This window comes from Emydura macquarii, unplaced genomic scaffold, assembly GCF_026122565.2.
Source record: "Emydura macquarii macquarii isolate MOO-44397 ecotype Brisbane River unplaced genomic scaffold, CSIRO-AGI_Emac_v2 contig_2863, whole genome shotgun sequence".
NCBI lineage: Eukaryota > Metazoa > Chordata > Testudines > Chelidae > Emydura > Emydura macquarii.
In genome coordinates, this window is record NW_027133000.1 from 692,444 (window position 1) to 717,028 (window position 24,585).

Sequence of the window (24,585 nt, forward strand, 5' to 3'; positions counted from 1 at the left end):
ACCTATAAAATGTAGTAGGTGGAAAAGAATATTACACAGAAATGCAATAGGGTTCTATGGAAATTGCTTTATAATCCTACAGAATTTAATAGAGAATTGCATCCCTGCTTTAGAACACAACATATAGGTTTAAAATTTACATAGGTGGATTCTTAGCCTGTGTTTAAATTTTATAGGATTTTTCATAAAGAATGTTAGACATGATGGAATGATCAGCCCCATGGAAACAAATATTAGAAGCTACAGTCATTAAAATCGACATACTTTTTATGGGTTTAGAATAAAGCAAACAAGAAACAGGTAGCATGATGAATTAGGAAAATTATAAATGTATCTGACAAAATTAACTTCTGAAAGAGAGCACATGTTTAATTCATCATTAACATTATCAGGCTGAGCTTGTTGATTGATTTGATCTTCTATGTTTCCTTGTGTCTGACAAACAAACTCTATGCCAAAAACACTTTGACTGCATAATTGAATACTATTTCTCCGGGGATCAAACAAAACAAAAGGAAGGTTCATCAAAGTATTGTTTTGTAATTAAAGAAAAGAAAAGACAATGTGACTGGCAGGAAAAAAGGCATATTTGCCTCTGGGATGCAAGAGTCTAACACTTCTTCTTCAGATAATCTGTTAATTCCCAAGCGAGTTTCTCTTTTAGAAAATCCTAGATTGGAAAATCATTTCATTTATTGGAAAACAGTGAAGAGTGTGAGAAAATGGATACAATGTGTCAGTGTTTTCCTTCAACTGGAGCAGTGGTTCTCAACCTGTGGCCCATGGGCCACTTGCAGCCCAATCAGCACACAGCTGTGGGCCATGTGACAGTCTCAAGGCCACACAGATAGTATATACATTGTGTGGCTTTAGCCCACATAACACATAGACAGCTGTGTATGTGGCCTACAATGGTAAATAGGGTGAGAATACTGAACTAGAGCAATACATGGAGTGGAAATAAACACTTGGCAGACAGCATCAAGCAAGGAAAATACACTGGTAAAACATTCATGAAAATCTAGTGAGCATTTCTCTGTTCATAACTCTCTCTCTGAGGACTGTGGGAATGTTTGGGAGTGCTTTGTTGGGGTTTCTTTCTGGGGAAATAGGGCTTTTTTGTGGTGGTTTAGTTTTGTGTTTGGGGTTAATTTCAATACATTTTATTTTATTTTAGCAGGCTTTTGTCTGCCCTCTGAGAGGACAGACCTTAGTTTGTTGTGGATTCTGAGGGTTTAACCCCTAGACATAGGTTGCAGTTTTTGCCTGCGGACTCTGCCTCTGTGGAGGAGTGTGTTATAGCTGTGGGGAAGGTGAATGGGTTTAAAAATGTGAGGTATGCCTCCTGCATGAGCAAGAGTGTTGTGGGTGTTGCCACACTTAGCTTTGTTCAGCAATTGGTTATGGAAGGGAGTGTGGTGCTGAGTGTGTTTGTCTCTGTAGTGTCCCTTTCAACACTTGCTGTTAAAGTCACTATCTCTAATGTTCCTCCTCTCCTAGGAAATTAACAGCTGGCTAGAGACATGGCAAGTTATGGAAAGATCACTAGCCCTATTAGGAGTGGTCTTTTGGATTGTAAAGTCCCAGAGCTCTGGCATGCCTTCTCCTTATTATATAAGGATTATGTAATGTTAAACCATTCTTCCAGAGTTTTAAGTTTCCCTGAAGTATATAGGATTGGGGAGTGTGACTACATTGTCGGCAGCTGAGAATTGGCCTGCTTTCATTGTGTTAATCAGTTAATCAGGAGGGGAATGGTGACCCTGTACCGGGGAATGGGGGGGAGGGGGTGTTTCTGAGCATGAAGCACAGGGTGGGGAGGCTGTGGCAGAGACTGGGTCCCAACAGGATCCAGATGTGTCTGTGGATGTTGGTTCTGGGGCGTTAGTGCCCCCTTGACAACCATGAGGAGATGGTATTGCTGGTTCTGTGGTTTCTGACTCAATGGTCTCTGGGTCTGAGCCTGACTAGGAGATGGAGGCTGAGCCTCGTACTATGATATCTGCAGCCTTTGCTGTGGATTCTGGGTTGCTGGCAAAGCCCCGAAGCAGCAAATGGCCATTGGAGGAATGGGCTCCAGTTTCTGAGGGTGCCGCAAAGCAAGTTAGTAAGCATGATGTTGGGGCTGCTGCTGAGAGAGTCCTTTTTTTTCAGGAGCGTGGAGAATTCTCTGTCTGTAGTTTTGCCCCATTGGTCCCAGCAGCCCCCTCCCTCCAGTCTCTCTGAGGTTCCCCCCCATCAGGGTTGATATGACTGGATCTGGGTGTGGGGGATGACAAACTCGCACATTCTTTGGGTTCTGAGCTCCGTGAGGGATATACCCTGGGTGCCATTGATTGGCTTCTGGATAAAACTAAGGGGGAAACATGAAGTGGAGGTAGCAGAAGGGTTTCCTGGCCTTAATCTGTTGTCTGCTCAGTATACTGTGAGATGTCTCTGTCTGAGTTTCTCAAACAGAAACAGTACAGATAAAAGTTGGGGATTAAATTGGGGATATAGAAGAATTTGGTGTTTGTTTGAGGCTTCAGGTTTTTGGGGTTTTTTTAATGTCTATGTTCCTACTGTAGGGAAAGACAGGGAGTGTGGAGTTTTTTTTTTTTTTTTTAGCGCTTTGGCGCTCTTTTGGCAAATTGTTTGACAAATGATATTTTAATTTTGGGAGCTATTTTAATTGTACTTTTCATGACAGATTGGATATTTCAGAAAGAATCTCTTGGTCTTGAATTAGCATAATGGTAGGCTGGGGAAGCCTGTCAGGATTAAAGCACACACCTAAGAATAGCTGTGGTGACCCTGATCACCCAGGTAACTGAGTTCAGGGACCTGGGCTATGAAAAGACTTGGGGGAATGTCTCACCAGAGGGGCCTCAGACTGGAGGGGGACTGGCAGAGCTCCCTTGCTCAGTGGGAAAAGTGAGAACTGAGAGAGAGGAATTTTTTGAATCTGGAAGGGCGGGAGGACGTAATAAATCAGAGCCTAAAAGATGGGAAACATTTGAAAACTCTCTTGTGTGGAAAAAAATATAGAGCCAAGAGAGGAACTGGGCATGGCACCGCAGTCACACTCCCTACAGGATGGTGTGCTTTGGGAGTGTCCCTACAACAGCCAGTAAAATCTGTGCTTTGCCTGAATCTCTTCAGCTGGAATCTTATCCCAAGTGCAGAGGTGCTGCCATTTGGAGAGATCTATACAGAATAAACACACGGCAAGGTATGTAGTATCAAAAAAGTAGTATCAAAAAAGTGTAGTACCAGTAAAATCAGTTCTGAATGAGGATTTCAAATTCCTTATGGGATAAGAGGAAAAAAGTTTCAAATTTCCTGTGTTTTGCATTATACATTCTGTAATCTGTATCTTGCTGTATATTGTCCTCTGCACACAGATTTCCCACTCTCAACAAAATTTGAACATGTGAATTGGGACCGCATATTATTCTCAATAGTTAGATTTTCAGGAAGATATCAAGTTTCTAGACAGACTTATTAGTTCTCAGGCACTCTAAACTTGGTGAATATTCTGATATTTTTGGTGGGCACTGAAGGATTGTGGAAAAGCTCTGGACTAAATCCTCAGCTGATGTAAATTGGTGTCTCTCCTCTGAAGTCAGTGGATCTATGCTTATTTGCACTAGCTCAGGATCTGGCCCTGTAAATGTTGCTAGTTTGGCTAGTGTCTGAGAAGGGAAAAGGTGGTTTCTGTGTCTAGTTTAAAGATTATCACTAGTAAGGGTAGGCTGCAACCAGCACCTGTTTCCATTCTCCTTTTCATTGACCTGTAACATGCCACCAGATTTATCAAGGTATCTAATACAGTTTTAGAATTCCAAAAGCTCTCTGAATTATACTGTTTCTTCTTGTGACTTTATATTCCTCTGACACAAGTTATTAACATCACCTGAAAGATGAAAAATAGGAAAACATGCTCGTGCATTCTCTGAATAAAGAGCCTTTTGGTATGAAAACTCACAAATATATCTCCTCCCATATGATCAAATTCATAGTCTGAGCTGAACATCTGGGAATGCAAATATCATGGCATGCTCCAGGGTACAATGACTAAATCAGGGATTAGATGTTTGCAGTCATAAATTTACAGAATCAATGAATGGCAAGATATGTGGCTAATGTATGGAGACAGCTGAAAGGAATAGAATGTACTATGCACAATGTATAGCAACAAGGGCTGATGGAAAACTTGGTGAGCTTCATTCAATCCCAGATTATGCTGTCTCCTTTAATTTTAATGGACGTCAGGTTGATATGATGGCAGGATAAGGAGACACTCAGAAGATATTTTAAAATCATATCTTTAAAAAATTCTCTCCCATGTTATAAATAACATTTTTATATTTAAACCTAAAAATATTTAAAATTTCTTCTTCTTGTTTCCCTTGTGCATTTTGATCAGCTTGGTCAATGACTTAACTAATTTCATTTTGTTTATTATCTAATTTATATTGAGATATGATTAAATGAACAAATAGCATTCCTACTTAATATTTTCATTTATTTAAAAAAAAATTAAACTATGTTTTGCAAAGCTTTCCTTTATCTTTTCTTAAGCAAAATTAATTTTAGGGGTCTCCCATTCAAGTTCTGTCAAGATATCAGACAGCATATTAGAATTTTTAAAATAAACACATCTTTGGAGGAGAAAAATGCCTCCCATGGAATAAAAACTGTTTTGTGAGGTTTTATGATGAAACAGAATAAAAAAATGACTCTCCTTCCTGGACAGGGAGAACTGGGATGTAATGTTTAGTCTGGGAAGTCTAAAAACAAAACACAACCTCAAGGAAAAATCCCTACATTCTGTTTTAAATTAAAAAAAAAAAAAAAAAAAGACATTTGTGTGTGATTTGGTGAAATGTGTCTAGATTCAACTTATGAATTCTGTTTGAGATTGACCTCGGTATGTTTAAACCCTTATTAGCTTTACTCTATCGTTGTGATAAGGAGACAGAGTCAAAGCCAACACCTGAATAGATCTTGCCCAAATATGACAGTGGGATGGCTGCATCCTAAGTGAAACCAGTCCTCTCCAGCTTGTCTACAGAAAGCTAGGGCTGTAAGGAATGGAAAATCCCAGAAGGCAACAAAGACAAGTGTCAAAGGAGGTGTTTAAAAACACAGGCTGAGAAGTTGAGGAGAGACTCGGCTTGTCTACACGTACAGTGCTGCCCCAGTGCAGCTGACGCACTATAGTGCTTACTGAAGAGGGCCTCTCCTGTTGGCATAGGTACTCCATCTCCACGAGAGGTGTGTTGACATAGCACTGTCTATACCAGGCATTTGGTTGGTATAACTGTGTTGCTCAAGGGTCAGTGACAGTTACAATTACTTAAGTTTGTAGTGTAGACCAGGGCTTACAGAGAGTGAGAGAGGAACAGACGGGAAGGTTTTAGGAGGGAGACAGGACCTGGTGATTTCAGGACCACCCAAAGCTGATGGAAGGTGACTTCACAAGTCAGAATGAGTATATATTTTGGAGGAAAATCCCTGAGCTAGAGAAGACTGGTTCAGCAGAGGGGTACTGGACCTCTGAACAGACACTGACCTAAATTCCAAAGCCTGCTTGAAGGGTGAGCAACTGAGGCAGGGAATGGCATGCAGGTGTTGTTTTATCTGGATCTCTCTTGTGCTGTCCAAAGAGTGATATTTAAACATCCTCCTGCAAAGCCTGTTTATTTGCTTCAACTACCAAGAGTCCCACAAGCATTAAACTTTAATGGTGAAGCTCAGGGAAAGGGTGTGTGTAAGCTATAGGGGTGTCTTGTTGAGTTAGCATTGGTCCTGGAGGCTTACGGCAGCTGGGCTGCAGTTCTGGGGAGGGTTATCAGAGAGTCTGTGCCAAATAAGTGGGCTAGTGAGGCTGAAGTCAGAGACTGTTGCTGGCTAAAAGTCTACCCAGTGACCAAGAGGATGGGACCAGCCAGCATAGGGTCCAAACATACCACTCTAGGGATGTCCAGCAATGGGGGCAAAACCAGGGCTGTGTTTATTTTCAGAAATAATGCATCACTCCCTTTGATGGCTTGGCAGCACTAACAAACCCTATTCTCAGGGTTGTATTCACTTCAGATGAATCCTGAGCTATAGTTCTCCTCTTCCTAACGCAGGTCGGGGCTGAAAGTTGAGCCCTACACACTGTAGAGGGGTAGTACAAAATCAGACATAAGCAAACAGAGCCATGTTTGTTTCAGTCCCATTAAACAGAGGAGGGGAAAAATAACTGTCCTCTTCTCATTTGACAAATTGACAGGAAAAGTATTTCTTGCCGTTTGCATTTTTTTTTTTTAAAGTATCATGAATGATCTTTGACAGAGTACAGTACTTTCATAGCAAAGCTGCACATTCATAAATATTGTCGCTTTCATGATGAAGCTGTATAGCCTCTAGCAAATCGTAATTGTCAATAAGAAACAATGAGAAAAGGCTCTTTATTGTACAATCTTAATGTGGTTGGTCTTTCTAATGGGTCAAGGTAAACAGAAATGACAGGCCCTAGGATACTGTCCCACAGAAAAACCAGTGGGTGGGAAAAAATTAAACTAAAATCTATGGCTTTCAAGTCATGGTTGTTTGTCTGGAACTATGAGGGTTGGGGGCAGGATGGTGGAAACTGCTGTCGTTAGGAAGGAGCTGTGGCATGAACTCCAAACCAAGCACAACCGCAGACATTAGGAAACAAGGGGCCATCCTTTCAGTTCTTGGACCTCTGCATTGAAGGTGTGACCCCTACTTCAGCCACATGTGCGCAACAGGATTTTGAACCAACTCTGCTCTGTTCCACTGGTGTAAACTGAGAGCAGAATGTGTCCCTTTATCATTTTTAATCAAAGCCATTATCATTGTTATGATTCTGTTCGGTAACAGCCTCAAATTGAATAGCTCAGTGGGTAACTATTTCTTCCTTTTCATTTCTCATTACCAAGCTATTTGCTATATGAAAAGGAAACAAATGAAGAAGTAGAATGAGCACTTAAAAACACCAGGTAATTACACTACCTGTGAAATGAAAATAAAAACCAATTAATTATCCTTCCCCACTTTCTCAGCAATCAGTCTGAACAGTACTTATATTTCATTAAACTGTTGTTGGTGCTAGGATCTCACCAAGTAGTTAGTTAGTCTGTGTTTCTTAGTGTAACTTAAAATATAGGGCCAGACTCTCATACCTTTATTCAACCTTACTCCATGAGTATGTTGCTTTACTCCATTGACTTTAGTAGGACTTTGTGTAATGTAAGGTTCTATTATTTAATGCGTGGATAAGGGTATCACACTCTGGCACGGCACAGATAATGCAGCTATATATGTAAGAAAATAATGAAAGCTGATTTAATTCATGTTTCTTTTCTTTGAATTCTTGAAACAGAGCCTTTTAGCAGTGTAGCAATAAAACTGCCATTATGACATGTGGCACACTGGTGCTTGAAGTAATGTTATTTCTTTAATTAGATATACCTTGTGGAAAGAATCCTCTGCAATTTAGCTATGAGGCCAAGAAGGCCTTGCAGAATTTAAATAGAGTAATTTCCATCAAATCCTAACAATCAATGGAGAATGGTAGCCTTTCTATACAGAATTGTTAAGTCTTTAAAGGAATATGGCACTATATCCCTACCTTAGAAATCTCTGGATCAATTTAAAGAGCCTAAACATTCAGTAGAAAGGTTGTTATTCCCAACTAACTGCTTTTGGAACTTCTCCATAAGGGATTTGACATAAATTCATGGTGATCAGAAGGAAACAAGTTATCCAGTTCATCCCCTTATTTGTATTACCTGCCTTTGTGGAAGGCAATCTTCTAGTCCTGCTGCAGAAGAGCCAAAGCACAGCAGAACAACCAGGTGAGAGGGAAGGGAAGTGGAGAGGCCATAAAGGGAACAGGAATAGAGCAGCTCTTTCCGTGGGATCACAGGAATGGACTGGGCAATGATAGGGTGAGGGTCAGTGGCTCTATATACTGCTAAAACTAACTAATTAATCCTCATGTAAGGAGTTTGGGAAGTTGGCTAATGCTGTGATGCAGCTGCTTAAGTGTTCATCCTGCAGCCTCTGCTTTGGGAAAGAAAATTCCCCTAAACCTCAGTTTAATTTTTCTCCATGCAAAGCTTCTTTATATAAGTTTTGTGCAGGAATGTGGACTTTAGGTTCAAATCCTATAGTGTCTCATGCAAACCTGATATTAACTTTCATGGGAGTCTTACGTGAATTAGAACTCAATAAGAGTTGTAGGATTTGACCCTCAGCAAACAGCTAAGTAGGAATAATCTTTGAGTAATAACTTCATATTAGCTTGTATTTTTAATGCACTTAATTGAAGCGGTTTCATTGTCCTGGACACTGCAGGAAGGAAGGCAAGACACCATGAATGTGGTTTAACTAGATGGCAGCTTTATTAAGTAACACATCTGGGAATTATCCAGCAATGTCAACTTTTAAGGGGGGTCATACAGTTACTTTCCCCCTGCTGGTCCAGGTCCCTATCTCTGAGGCTGCATGGCTGAGGGAGCAGTTTGTATTAAATCTACATGTAAGTGACAAAAGTGAAAACGTGTTTGTACAGTACCTAGTACAATGGGGTCTTTGTCCATGAGTGAGGTTCCTACACACTAAAGTAATATGAATCATTGCACAAGCTTGTAAATGTTGTCCATTCAATTCTGTCTTATCTAGGGCCAAATTCTTTGCAGGTGCAAACTGACACAGCTCCATTGAAGCCAATCCATTGCATCCTAACCTACCAAAGTTCATTGGAGCTGCAACAATTTACATCAGCAGAGAATTTGACCCAAGGGTTTTTGTGCTGTGCCCATCACCATTGTTTCTAAGCACCTAAAACACATTAGGCATGAGACCCCTGCTCAGAGAAAGCTAGAAGTCATTGATTATTCACTGGAATTTTTTTCTCTGGATTGGAAACAAGCTATGTTTGTGTGTAGGTAACTGAATATCTTCCCAAGGTAGTTAATTTTTTTAAAGAAAATCCTCCTATTCCTGCTTATTTTTTTTCCTTCTCAGTGAGGAAGCTGCAGCATTGACTTTCTACAAATACAATGATGGATACTCTTTTCTACTAGAAGGGATATAGAAAAATAACAGCTTAGGCAGCTGTTAATCAACTCTGGCTCAATTGATTGTACGGAGAGAAATGTTTATCCCAGTTTCATAGTTAGGATTGCAACAGCACCAAGAAGTGAAAAGAGTGACTAACTGCCACAAGATTGCTGGAGTGTTTGTTAGCTCAGATGCACTGAAAATGTAATAGCCTTGGTTTACAAAGGAATTCAAAGTACCTATCCACAAGAATAAAAGGACAGACTATTTTTAAAAGTTTCATTCACCTTTATAAATGAAGTAAAATAAATCTATAACTCAGTCATTACCAAAATGATTTTCCAGCAGAGAGGCAATTTAGAAATCTGTGGAAACTCAAAGCATGAGACCAGGTTAAATGGAGAATCTCTAGGTTCTTTCCATAGGCAATTACTTTCCTACCTAGCAGGGCTGTTGTGAGGATTAATTAACTAATGTTTGTACAGCTCTTTGAAAATGTAAATAATAGTTGTGTAAATGCTCATTACTACTACTACCCATAAATCCTTCTATTAGGAACAATATGGACCATTTAGCATCCATCCCAGCTACGGGTGTGATCCAGCTCTCAATAAATGCTCCCATTGTCTTCCATAGAAGTTGGACCAAGTTATATGTACATTATAAATTCCTTTTGGCTTGTGAGTCAGACTATGACTTGGCCTCTGTACAACCTAAGGAAAATTCTTTCCATTATTTTTTTTTTAAATCCCATTTTTCTACACATTTAAAAATATTAGGTCTTTTGAAAGGTGTCAGCTTGAAAGTAAGAACCTAAGTTCTCTTTTTAGTCAGAAGATATGTGCAGGATGGGGAGAAACGGTATAGGCTTCCCCACCTTACACTGCCACCGTTGTTCAATCCTGAAAAATCACTCCTAGTGGTAATAGAGCACTTTTTCTGCTATTCTTATTGCCCTGACCTCTCTGCTGTCATGGAGAAGATCATGCAGCTTCTCTTTTAGAGTTGGATCGAGCAGAACTTTATTTGTGACATACACACAGGCAGCTATAGCTATAGGGAAGCCCAGACAGCACGTCCCTGTGCTGATCGCTGGAACTTCACCTTAGTGCAAAATACAGAGAGCTTATATAGGTTTTTTTAAGATTCCTTTTTACATATTGATCGTACAGTGGAGTTTTTGATACTTAACAGGTCATTTACCGCACCTGGGGTACTTATAACACACAGTGGGAGTCTCATGGTGCCAGCATGTTCCGGTGATTCTTTGGTGCCAGTGAGTCCCGAGTCACATGCAGTCACTTGCTATCTATTTAACAGGATATGGCTGGGTGCAGTTACGAAGGTAGTTAACGTCTTACAACATAGACCAATGATTTTTGCATTTCTATTGTAGTTCTAAGACATCCTTCCTGAATTTAGCATTTCTATCATAGTTTCCAGTCTAAGGCATCCTGTCTGAATTTTTGATTCCACACTGCTTAGGCTACCATCCAAAGTACTATTCCCATCTGTGGTCATGCATTCAGTTTTTGGAACTCAACTGACTGCTGATTAATTTCAGATTGTCCAGCAACTAGCCATTAAATGCCAGAGGTGTTTGTCTACATTCTGGTGAATTTGGGGTTAATGGCTTCTCCATTATTAATCAGAAATGTTAATCTAACATAAATAGCCAACACTAACACATACAAAACCAGGAGCCTTGGCTGATTTGGACCATTTATTAAGTGTCTTTGCTTGTAAACTTCATTTTCTTTGACTTCCTCTAGTTAGGTTATGGAATCCAGAATAAGTAGGAATATTCAAATCATAAGCACTCTAAATCACCATTCCATCCCTTTCTCATACCTCTTTGAACTACAATAAAATAAAGGAGCATAAATCAAATTCACTAACTTGATAGTTCTGAGTCTCTTGCTTCCTAAATCCCAAATTCCATTTTTTTTTACTTTTTTTGTGTCTGTTCTATGAATTTCTCATTGCTTTTCAGAGAAAAAAAATGAATGTATTTCCTCTATTCTTTCCCTTTCACAGGGCCTGATTTTGTAATGTGCTGTTGACTTCATTGCAAATTGGGCCCACAAAACTCCATCCTCTGTCATCCTGGCTGTTCCCTATCTTGTCTCTTCCCATTTGCATGGTTTTTTGGGTTCTCTGCTACCTTGCTCTCTGAATTCCTATCTCTGTCCCTCTTGCTCCCGTTTGAAATCATTGTCTCTCCAAAGTCCACCTACCCTTCTCTCTATCATAATATGTAATGCTTCCTTATAAGCATTCCTGTCTGTCTGGATAAAGATTGTGGCCTCCATCACCAGCATGCCTGCCTCACAAACATGAATCATTTGTAAAGCACTATACTGGGTAGTATAAAATATATTAATTACATTACTCCTATAGGATAATTAACTCCATATTCTAGCTGGAGAAAATCTTAAGTGAGTTGGCCATGGTCACAGAGGGAGTCACTGACAGATCTGGGATTAGAATGCAGGAGATCTTTGTTCTATAGATTATTCTACTAGAGAACATAGCCTTTAATAATACTGAGATCTTTTCTAGAGGTCAGAGACTACTGCTCAGCAGAGGAACCAAAGCAACTACCGCCAGATTGCCATTGGATGGGAGACAATGAAGGTGGTCCTGGGACTATTGGTTACAGCTCAGACAGCAATCCACTTCCCATAGGGGTGTCCATGGATTTCATTAGTTCCAATGCTAAGTACTAATGTCTTTAGGAGAAAGTTTTTTTTTTTTTTTTTTTTTTTTTTTAAAGTATAATGATACCACTCTTCCTCCTGAAATTACCATGCCAAACCTCTCAGCCCTAGCAATTAGTTTGTTTTCAAGCTATGTCCTGCACTCGTTGGATAATATGATTCTCCCCCTTCTGATGCCAGTCTGCCAACATCCTACTATATCTTTTAGGGAAGAACCCCACAGGACCCTCACCTTTATCTGTCTGAGTGCTCAAAATCTTACATTGACTTATTCTCCGTTGAGGTCAGATCATATTCTCTCTTCAGGAGTGTCCTACAAATTTTGTCCTCAAATGGTTCCTATAAATACTTCCAGATAACATAAGTAAATCAATGCTTACTTAGCATGGGATTGATGACAAAGGGAAAATCACAAAATGGTATAGCAGAATGAAATTTAGCTAGATTAAAACTGGAAAGCATAGGTGAGATAGGTCAGAGCTCTTAGTTACAGTTTATTGGTTAAACAAAATCTTCCATCCCAGCAACTCTCTCTTTTAAAAGGACCATGCTTCTTATGATTCAAGGTCTCATCCTCTGTGGCATACTGAAAGACATGCCCCGAGTAAGTCTCATTGCCTGCACAGTTGGAGATTCTGATAGCTGTTCTCGGAGCCTGCTGAGCCGAAGGTGTTCATTATGACAATGTAGATTACCTCAGATTTTAGTACAGCCTGCAGCACACAACTACATTGCATTTTCAAATTAAACTATTCTTAAATTCACTAACCCTTTGTAACTTCTTCCTAAAACGTCACTGGTGTATTTCCTACACTGTGTGTCCATTTCAAAGAAATCTCTGAACTGGGTAAGGGTTTTTGAAATTTTGAATTAACAAATCTTGCAAATCACTTAAGGAATCCTTGACAGTAACCTCCAATACTTTGGAAATTTTCAAAGATCCTCCATCCCAACCCTTCCTTTGATATGTCTAGGTGAACATCCTCCCCTAGGTTACGTTTCCCCAGCATATATGAGATGCTCTTAGATATAATACACTCATTAAAGTGAAGAACACAAATACAACTTGATTGATCAGTCAAGATTCTGGCCACTGCAGGCAGAAGTTTTTATTTTGCTTGAAATAATAACTGAGGTTAGCCTTGTTATTTATAAGGTCCCAAAAATCAGGATGTTGGGTGGTGGCAGGGAAGTAGATGTAGTCTTTGTTTGCCCCCAAAAATTAGCTCTGGCAGTGAGACAGAATGTAAGGATCTTACACAGAGGGTATGCTCTTCCTGCATATAACACAGCTATGCTCAGCAGGTATTCCCATTGTCCAATGGTCTGTGCTTGGGGAAGACAAGGCCGTGGTTGATGATTTGATAACTGAGACTCCATTGGTCGCATTCCTCTCTTTGTGGGGTGCAGAGCAACAGTATATAGGCAGCATGGCTCTGCTCTGACTCCATAGCCTTGATGGGAAGATTTTCTTCTCATGCTTTACAAACCCAGCAGGAAATACCTTGTACACAGCTTGAATACTTAGGCTTTGTGTAGGCTTCAGGATTTGGTCCAAAATGATTAATAACTCCAAAATTTGCTCAAGATCCTTTTTATTCTGTACAATAATGGTTGAAATGACAACATATCCCATGGTTTTTCCTGTTCTGATAATGGTGAGGTCCATAGATGTCTATTAATCAAATGCTGCAGAATCTATTCCTAAATAGAATAAAGGATTACAGAGACTGAACAGGAATCCATTCAATTCATGAACTTTGTTGGCTGTTGTGTCATCACAGATTTGCCTGTCTCCTCAAAATGGTTCCCCATGGATTGCATGTAGAGCATGCTCACCCAGTGTGATCTCGCCACAGAGTGGAACTGTAGCTGTTCTGGGAACTCTGTTTTAAATAGAAAATCACTCCAAATGAGCTCTGTTTTCTTCTCCTGTACACTCAGGACCCCATTCCCTGGAGTGCTGCAGAACCAGGCAATACAATTTCTTTATTGTTTCCCGCTCGTGTGCCTGAAGAATCTAAGATGTTCAGCTAGCTGGGTGTGAGCTGGAGTCCTGACCACGGGTCTGTATGTGGAGACCGTTGGTTGTTGCTGTCTGTTTTGCTACTGCTGGTTTTGCTCTGTTTGGTCTCTCTATAACTTTTCGTAACTGTGGCCCTTGGGAGAAGGGACTGCAACTGGCTGAAGGCTGCCTGACATATTTTGTGGACTGAGAAATCAGTGCACCAGCCTCCAGCCACATTAAACTCTTCTGATGATGTTGTACCTAGTGTTCCTACAAGTAAAACTTCGGAGTATAACTGAAAGAGTAGAGGGGAAAAAATATATTTGAGTTAAATTGCAGCATTTGACAGAATCTCTATATAACTTGTTTAATTGTTTCCCTGTATAGTCAGTCTTGCCTTTTGATTGTGTGGGACTCTTCCACACATCAAAAAGACAAATACATCGTAGAAAATTGTGATTGTGAAACCACAAATTGTCATGTGGTTTCAGGTACTACACGGGCTCCTGAATCTACTTTTAACTCATTTCTAAGTGGTTAGACTTCAAATTCATTTTTTATACTGGAAATAAACTAATTAAAATAAACTTTTAAACTTTCTGATACATAAAGATATTTGAATTTTTTGGGTACCTAATATTTCTGAATGTATTTCATCCACAGTAACTTACACTGTGAATCTTTAAAGTGAAAAATACAAATAACATCTTGTAATGAGTTAGAGTATTACATTTAGTAATATGAAATAACACACATTTTAATTGATGACAAAAATTGTCATGAAAACTTTTCCAGTTTTATTACAACCCAGGACCTTTAAAAAACTTCCTACAGCATCTTGCATCACTCTCTCAGCCCATATCATTTCCAGGTATTCTAATATCATCTGAACATTTCTCCTAGTCTTTTTAGTATTCATTGGCTACTTTTGCATTACTTGCATTAAAATGAGTCCAAGTCACCTTTGCTTTTTGTACCTGAGTGCTTTGAAAGGAAGATCAGAGTCATTTCAAGGCTTGTTTATGATTTTTTTCATATAATGCATAATTATTTCAAAGCTACACTTGTGTTTTCAGAAGGCCTTGCTTTCCCAGGAATACTACTTCTGTATTGAAGCAGTAATCCTGTATGGGGCCATATAAAGTGTGTTATGGGAATCAAGCAGCAACTGTGTCCCTGCTGGTTATCGCCAATAATGTGATCAAAAGAGAGCAGCTTGGTAGAGCTGGGCAGAGAGGCAAAGAAGTGGGCAGCAGTTGTTCTGTGGCATGCTCTCATATTAAACCTTGGCTTGCAAGTGTTGGCTGGCAGAAGATTAGACAAACTGCTCCTGCTCAGAATGGTATGGAACATGCATGAAGCAGAACAATGCAATTCACCATGCCATAGATCAGCAAAATGCATCTTGGGCCAGACATATGACCAGCTAGATGTCGGTACTCCCACTTGTAAATGCAGGAATTAGCCTGGGTTTAGGGCTTTTATGTAGAATACTGTAATTATTTTTAAGAGATGTTAAGAACTTGTTCTGTGGATATCCTAGCCATACATTAGTGGAAATGCAGAATAACTCCACTGACTTTAGGCCATCACAAGTTTTGGGAAGGGTGGTAAGAGCAAATGACTTGATTCTTTCATCATTAGTGAAAATAGTAATTCTAGTTCTTGTTCCCGATCTTCTTCACTACTGGAAGATTGAAAACAAATATTGTGAGTTGTTACTCTGCCTCGAGTGATTTCTTGCTGACTGCTAAATTCATAGTGGTGAAGACTAGCTAAACAGTGCTTTTGGTTCTCTGTTTCAAGACATTCTGCATTTAGAGAGCATATTTCAAACAACTGAATTGTTCAGAAAAAGCTAAGTACATTACTGAGATGATTCTGGAATGACTCTTTTGAACTGCTTCTTGTATGTTTCTTCCTTTGCCCATGACACTAATCAGCACATTTCACACTATGGGGTGGTGAAGGGCTCTGAGGAGAGAGAAAAGCTGTCAGCAAGGTGGCTGCTAAAGATAGTAGAAAAAAAAAAACATTATTCTGTCTCCCAAGTCCAGCATATCCTACTGTGCTCTGGAGTATGGTGATTAACTCTTTCAAATGCCATTTTCCATACCATTTATTTAAGGCTCACTGTAGATGAGTAAGTTTGACTACTAATTTGGGACCTGATCCTATTTCCCCCAAAGTCATATGATTTTTCCCACTGGCTTCAAAAGAAACAAGATTGGATCTCTAGTCCCTTTCCATAGTTAGTCAACTAAATTGTGGCAAATGGCTGCATAAGTAGACAGGGAGTAAGTTGCAAGAGAGGAATGAGCACCTCTCAATAGCAAGTTGAAGTGTTTATTTCCTGGCTCATCCTCATTTTCAATCAGAAGAATGCATTCATTAAAGAAAACAACCCCCCTTCAAGTGGCAGGGTCATGGCAACTACAACACATGCCTTCCACAAGTAATGTGGAAGACTCAAATGGCTCTGATCATTTGATTATAGCAAATGCACCTTCTCCTCCTCCAACCTCTGTGCAGGAATTCTTTGTGGCCCAGTACATGTAACTGATCACTAGTAGCTAGTGATAACTGTTTGTTTTATTTACCTTTTAAACAAAAATATGGGTGACATCTTAAAAACCATTTACAGTATTTAAGGGAAGTGTTGTGTATGAGTTTGTTTTTTTGATACTGCCAGTTTGTGCACAATTTCCTGTGAAATAGAAGCGATGGGTCAGATTCTCCTGCCACACTGGAGTAAATCAGAATTAACTCCACTGAAGTCAGTAGAATTATATTGGAGGAAAGCCCTTGGATCTATGAGAAAAAGCAAGACCACTTTGCTTTGTTTCTCATTAGAAATGAACCTGATTCCTTACAGGGATCATTGCAAAAATACTGAATTGTTTGAAATGTAGATCTGAATTCTGTGGCTCTGGCCTATCTGTCTTTTCTTTCTGGGGTATGTGGGGTTGTGTGTTTGTGTTTAAAAAAAAAAAAAAAAAAAAATAGAGGGGTGGACTTTTTCTCTCTCTCCTGTGCTGATCTGGAAGAAGGATGGTTTTGTTAATGACAGGCATGGGATTGAGACTCAGGGAGACCAATTCCCAGCTCTGCCACAGATTTCTTTTGACAAGTCACTTGGAAATTTACAAAAGTGCTGAGCACCTGGCAGTTAGAGACGTTAAGTATCTGGTTCTCTAATGTGTCTCCATTCCCCATTTGTAAAATAGAGGTGTGACTACTTTACTACCTCCATAGGGTTGTTGAGGCAGGTCCATGTAAGTGAACAGTAACAGGGTGAAGGTGACTTCATCTCCACCCTCTACATAGAAGGTCAGGATGTCTCTCTTGCACTTCAGAGAAGACTGGCTGAGGGTGCTGGCATGTTTATCATGTCCCCAAGGTATGTGGTCAGCAGGTCCACCAACAGGGGGAGGGGACGGAGGGCAAAGGAAGCAATTGGCCAGGGCCCAGTGATTTTTAAAGGGCCTAAAGATTTTAAAAGGTGCCCGAGCCATAGGCAGCAGGGTGACAGCTTCCCCCAGGGAAGCTAGCTAGCTCCCTGTCCCACCTCTTCCACCTGTGTCCCTGGCCCAAAGTTCACCCCCACTCAGCCCCAGGCCCTGCTCCCGCCCTGTGCACCACCACATCTCTTCCTATCAGCTCACCTCCCTGCTTTGTCCCCCTCCTCTCTTTCACATTCCCTGCGTGGCCTCCCCACAGCCACATTGCTCAGCCCCCCACCATTGCTTGCCATCTGGGGGAAGGGGGAGTGTGGAAGAGAGGAGGGGGACTGAGCCATGCGACAGGGGAGGGATGCAGTGGTGAGAGGGGTGGGGGCGGGGCTATGAGCGGAAGGGGAGGGGCAGGACTATTCTGCCCTGGGCCTGGAATTCCTGTTGGCGGGCTTGGTGGTCAGCCATTCAGTTCTTATGCTGCAGGCAATGGCATGCTCTGGCCTGGGATGTATACTACACCTTTTCAAAGCAGCAACAGCCATAATTCTTGCTATGTGTCTTTTAAGTCTGTCCTGTCAAATCTTGCTCTGACCAGCAGGATTTCTGCTGCAGAAAACACATCTTCCCTGCTTGCTTTCACAGCTCTGGGTGTGGTAGGACTTGTTCCTTAGAGACATTTAAAAAACAAAAAAAATTGGCCCTTTAACTTCCCCCATTCTTTTTTGGAGAGGCTATATTTGGTATGCTCTGTTTTTAGATACCTGAAGGCATCTGTACCTCATTCTCACAGCACCTAGATTTCCTTCAGTCAACATGTTGTGAAGCTGGTCTAAATGATTATGGTTTAACTTTGTTTTTTGTATTCAGAGCCACGAGACATTTATTCATGAAATATTCATTACTCTACACCATCTGACAAACTACACAAGCAACTGACATATTTAAGATTTAAAAAAAAAAAAATCCTTCCATCCCTCACTATCTGATCAGCTTAATTCCATCAGTCAGGTTATTTTGATGATGACTATCACTGGGATACCTAAGCATCAATTGTTTCTAATCTGTTGTGAAGATATCAGTTAATCCACGATTTAGTAACTACAACACATACCATCTGCATGGTAAATGAATGAAAAGAGGTTTGATTTTGACAGTTGAACTCATTTTGTCTTGCTCTAATTGACACAGGTACATAGCATGCTATTCCCAGAAGTAATAGAAAACCAGAAGCAGAGCCAAACAGTTCATGTTCTTGACACTGTAGACTTCAAACCAAACATAACAATCCATTCTCCAGACAAATGAATGTATGAACTGATCTACAGTATGTACTGGAAGGAATCAGACTGACTAATGCCATTACTGAGCTTTCCTTATTCTTTTTCCTTTCAGTCTTGATGTCTCCATTAAAAACAATGGCACTACTCACATGAAGTTAAGCAGGTGAGTAAATCTTTGCAGGATCAGGGCCTAAATGTTTCACACTGTCAGGGATTCCTCAGAATGCACGGCTTGTGAGATAGTACAAGGTTCCCAGTTATAGGTGTTCACTGCACAGCAGAGAGTCTGACACAGCTGCTGGTTTCTGCAGCATCATCAACACCAGTAGAAGAGAAGACCTCGCTTCAAAATGTTTCAGCTTTTGTTCACATCCTGGGTTTAGCTGATGTTCATTCAGGTCAGTTCTAAATCAATCATATTCATCTGCCTCTGAAATTAATACTAACTACATTTATTAAAGATTTTAAAACCTAAGAATACACTACTCTGAATAGACTTTGTAACTTCATTAAACACCATTAAGAGTTAAAGTAATTACTATGAAGAAATTGGTATCAATAGAAGCAGAACCAGCCAGTATTTATTTATTCAGAAGTATATTTATTCATAAGAAATGTAAAATAGTATATTAATCAATAATACAGACTGAGTTCTGCACTATGACTCATCATGGGAATAGTAGCAATATCATTCATTAAGCCTCACAAGTGAGAAGAAATGTATTCATCGTTAAATTAATCAAGTGTGGTGGTCACCACTAAAATCTATACAAGTGCCTTTAAGAGTCATAAAAGCTTGCTGTGGTATTCATGACTACTCCCATGTAGGACTTATTGTGTATAGCAGGGTAATAGTTATATAGAAAAAATGTTGTAAAGATTTTAATGGTAATTACCATCACACAATAAATTTTGATTCAGTTTACAAAATAACATGGAAAAATATGAAGTCCATGTAAGTGTTTGAAAATTTTGAGCCTCAGCCTTTGCAATCGGAGAAGGAAAAAAGAAACCACTATTGGGAACTAGAATTCAAGGAAGGGGAGTGTGTATCACTTGTCCTTTGAAGTGTTTTGGAAAAAACGTTTATGTTGCGTCTGCCAGAATTATTACAGGTGTCCTATGTGACCTAAAAGAGTGGTTGCACCAGTAACATTCTGGAGCTATAGTCCCCAATATTGTTGCAAGGAGCTGGGTTTTTGGGTAACTTCCAAAATGATTACCCTATCTCGTGAAGGGAGCTGAAGGGAATTCTGGGAGTTCTCTAATTATCCCAGATTTTTCCACATCCAGACAGTATGACTGGCCTTGCCATCAGGTACCCCAGCATGGGGTACACTTGCTGGGTTTTAGGCTAGCAGCTATTTTCATAGGAGGCTGGATGACATGAGAATCTCTCGAGCTTTCAGAGAAGAAAACTGTGGCAGGCTAGTATTAGTACAGAGACTAAAGATGCTGAGATTAGTTATGGCAAATTGTATCTAACACATAGCTACAGGACAAGAGAGGGTTGAGTGGCCTGAGTTATGAAATATTAGATCTAATGTTTTTATATTTATAAATGAAATAAACAGCAGGACCTTATTCAGGGGGACAAGGCAATACACCGCTGTAACAGGTCCCTGCTCACCAACGTGGTGCCTCCTGCTGGCTGTCCCAGGGAATCGCTCTGGTGGCTGCTGCGCCCTTTCAATAGTCCTTAGCCACCATCAGTGGCCATGGCAGTCCAGAGTCAGCCCTTACTTAAGGGCCTGGCTGCTCCCTGTATGGAGTCAGTCCTCCCAACTTTGTCCGGCTCTTACTCCAGGGACCAGAGGTTGATCCTCCCCTGGAGCTTGCCTTGCAGTCCACCCCTGCCCTTGCTTCGGAGCTTCTTCCCTGGAGCCAGCCACTACTCTATCCAGGGTTGAGCCTGCATCATTCTGCAGGCTAGCCAGCCTTCTCCCTCTGAGTTATTGAGGGTGACTGACTGCCCCTCCCTCTGGCTAGTAGCCCTTCTTATATGGGTCTGCCTGGCCCCGATTGGCTGCTTCCCCCTTGGCCCTTCTGATTGGCTGCTACCCCCACAGCCTCACTAGGGCTCTATTAACCCATTCTCTGCCAGGGTGGGCTACCTGCCCCACCACAGCCGCGTTTATTGTGAATACAGAAATTTCAGAAAGCAATTGCGCATGCACACACACACACACTCTCTCTCCCCCTCTCCCCCCAAAAATGTTCTGCAGGCAGAATATCATTACCAGCCTATTTGAATCATTGGCTCGATGGACGGGGGTCCAGAATTGATTGTCGTTGGTGATTGACTCATTCCCCAGGGGTTGCCTGCCTGTGAGAATGGCCAAGTCTTTTCTTACGACAGCTTCTATTGTTTTGAAGAAAAATATTTCCAGAATTAGGGACTGCCACATTTTATACTGCTATCTCATCATCTTCGATTGGTTCCAGGCATGGTTTCCCTATAAAACGCTCTTGTAAACTAGAGTTGTTTGTGCCTGGGCAACAACAAAACCAAAACCAAATACCAATACACCCCACAAGGATAGTGGCGAAACTGAGCCAAAATCTCCACAAATCTGGGACTGTGGGATGCATGCAAGCTCCTTGGAATGCAAATATTCTTGTAAAATAATCAAACAGTTATTTAGGAAAACAATTTGATCTGAGAGACATGTACCCATTTCAGCTTACTGTCTTTGCCAATACAATACAGTAGTGGGCTCAATCAGTCCACTATGGAGTAGGGACCAATCCACTTAGATTCAAGGGCATGATCCTCTTTACTCAGTATCAGGTACATCACCTGGTCTGCAGTTTCCCAGAGTGATGTGTCAGTGGCTTTTTGCTGAGGCATCTTCTTGTTCATTTGCTCAATGGCCTGGTTCACCCTGTACTGTAGGGTGGTTTTGTCTTCCTGTAATTGCTTCAGTCACTGAAAGTAGTTGGTGTGTGTTGCAGCAGGATTGTACTTGTGCTGATCACTGATCTGTTCCATATTAATCATTAATCTCATTGCTTGCCCAAAAAGAATCTGGGATGGCTGGATCTTAGATCACTGTTGCGAATAGCAGCTAAAATTAAAGGCAGTTTCTTAGGCTAGTTCTTATCAGTGTTATCCACCACTTTACATAGTGCTTCCTTAATGGTGTGATTCATTCTTTCTACTTGCCCTGAGAATTGTGGTCTATAAGGGATATGGAATTTCTGTGTAATTCCCAGGGCACTTAGCACAGTGGTGAATATCTTCCCCCACAAACAGGCCTCCATTGTCTGAGTCAATGACCTCGGGAGTCCCAGATCAAAACACCACTTCAGTAAACAATTTCTTAGCAGCAGTTTTGGCACTGTTTGTTTCTGGTAAGAAAAGTCTCTACCCTTCCTTAAAAGGAATATATGATTACCAGCAAATATTGAAAACCTTCTTAACTCCTAGGTGTTTTGTCAATGAAATCAATCTGAATCCTGTGCCACGGTCCAAGCTGTCCCTGATGCATTATTGACTGATGATGGGAGGAGCAGGCTTTATCTTTGGCACATTGTATGCAATTCCGGACCCAGGTTTCCACTCCATCCTTCATGTGTTCCCACTCTGCGACCTGTTTTAGCCTCCTTAGGGTCCCTTTTACCTCTTCATGCATGAATTGGTGGGCCGCATTGATAAGCTCCTGCCTTTCAGTTTTTTGAAGGGTACACTTTGTGTCTGGGAATGCGGTGCCCGTCACAGCCCACTGCTGGCTCCGGGTTATGACTGATAAGTCATATTGCCAGGGGAACGCATAGTCTCAGCAGTGGAACCCTTGCCATGTGCTTTAACATGCTTGATTTTTAGCTGGTCCAGTGAGTCATTACCCATGCATAGGTCCACTTCCATTCCTCCAGATATGTGATCTCTTTCCCATCCACCCCCTTCCAATCATTCCTTTGCTGATCATACATCCAGTATTGCACCCCCTTTACACAAAAGTCACTGTCAACATAAATGTATACAGATCAGGGGGAGTTCTCGTATTGCCTTAAAACTTGGTATATTGCATGCAACTCAGTGTGCTGTGTGGAGCCATGATCTAAAAACCCCTGGAGAATTTCCTCCTCCAAGTTTATAGCAAGCATATTTAATCCACCGCTTGCCTTGGATTACCATAGAACGCCTGTCTGTAAACCAAATGTGTGCTTCCTGGCCTGCTCTGTCTAATTCTTCTAAGGGGGGGAGCCTGCATCCAAGCAATTCTCTTTTCTAGTGTAACCTCAGGGCATTCATGTTTTGTTTCTTTTTCAATTAGGGCGTAGGTTAGCATATCAGGCTTGGACACAGGATCAGTTGTGACTCCCCTGTTTACCAGAGTCAGAGTCCACTGAGCCATTCGGGTGTTGGAAACTTCCTCCCATCAGGTTTCGAGACAAAATGTACTTCAGTGGGGTGTGAGTACTTTGAATAGTAATCGGTGCATTGCCAGTAAGTGGCTCAAAAAACTGCACTGCTCAGACAGCTGCTAGGCATTCCCGTTCACAGGGATCAAAATTCAACTCAGCTCCTTGCAGCTTTTTGGATTCGTATGCCATGGGTACCAATTTGCCTTCCTCATTATTTTGTAACAGCATGGCGGCCATCACTACCTTATTGGCTGCCAGGAAAATAACAAAAGGCTTTGATTCATCAGGAAACTAGAGCCGGAGCTGTCAGAGCTTTCCTGTTTCAAAGTGCTTACGGCAGATTCCTGCTCCAGTCCCCATTCTCATTGAGTTTTCTTTTTCAACAGTTTCCACAAGGGAAGGGTGATTTTTTTTTGCATATTTGTAAACGGGTGGCTGCAGGAAATTAAACCCTCCCAGATATTTACCCCAGGGTTTCCAGAACACCCTGGCTATCGCCCACTGGCATGTGGTCTTTTTTCTTTGAGTCCAGACTGTAGGGAATTTCAAATGCCATTCCTCATCTTGCTCCAAGAGAGGGCTTCAACCAGCTGGGCCCAGGCAGACTGAAGGTGCAGTTAGTACCCGTTTTTGTCCTCACCTTTGTGCTAGAGACTGCAAAGCTTGGACAAGGGGGGGGGGAGGGTAGGAAGTGGTCCAGGGAGGGCAGCCATCAGGAGCTTTTGGATGCCAGATGTTTGGTAACCCTCACTCACAGGGCCTTGGGCCGGAGCCTATTGGAGTGGGAGGGCTGGGGCTCCCCTACTCACCCACCTCTGCATTAAGAAGGGACTGCCCCCCCCCAAACACTAACTGATGATTCCAGCAAGAGCCGACCATTCTGGTGTCAACATAGGAGTTTATATTGGCTTAACTAAATCAGTTATTAACCAATTTTAGTGAAACTGGTGCAGCTTCTATGTGCAAACAAGGTCTTATTCTAGCTAGAAAGTGAGGTCAATATGGGTACTTGTATGACTTTCACTGGCACTGATTGATCATCATGGTATCTGAACCTCTGACAAACATTAATGGATTTATCTCATAGTATCCTGGTGAGATAAGGAATAACCATTATCTCCATTTTACAGGTGGGGGACTGATGAATGGCAAGATTCAGGTGTCTTGTTTAAAGACACATACGAAGTCTGTGGCAGATCCAGGAGCAGGATCCAGCTTTCCTGGGGTGTAATCAAGTGCATTAACTACAATCATTTTTTTGTATAAAATGTAATAAGAAACATGTCTTTCCAATCAAATGTTATTGCTTTTTCGATAGAAATACCAAGTAAGGTAAGGTAAGGGATTAGGATAGATGTAAAACGCTTGGAATTTAATGAAGTATTTTATATAGTGCCTTATGAAATCTAATTGAAAATTAATTCAAATTGGTTTGAATAGGAACATAGTCATGTGGGTTGAAAACTGGCTAGAGTACAGTATGAAAATGGTAATGATAAATAGCATTTGGGCTATCTGTTAGGAACAGTCATATTAAATGTCTTAATTAATGAACAGGGAGAGGAAATAAACAGTGCTTTCATGAAATTTGCAGATAATACTAATGAAGAGGACCAGTCAAAATAAACAAATATCAAGGCAGTTATAGAGATTAGAAACATGAATAGAAAATAACAAAAGGAGACAGTGAA

General features: G+C 41.0%; 1 long non-coding RNA gene across 1 annotated transcript; it reads left to right on the forward strand.

Annotated features, from left to right (window-relative positions):
• Positions 1–884: 884 nt before the first annotated feature.
• On the forward strand, positions 885–24,370 carry LOC137166481 (uncharacterized). Its single transcript, XR_010923708.1, has 3 exons — positions 885–1,002; positions 18,639–18,689; positions 24,025–24,370. It is a non-coding gene; the product is annotated as an uncharacterized lncRNA (long non-coding RNA).
• Positions 24,371–24,585: the final 215 nt, after the last annotated feature.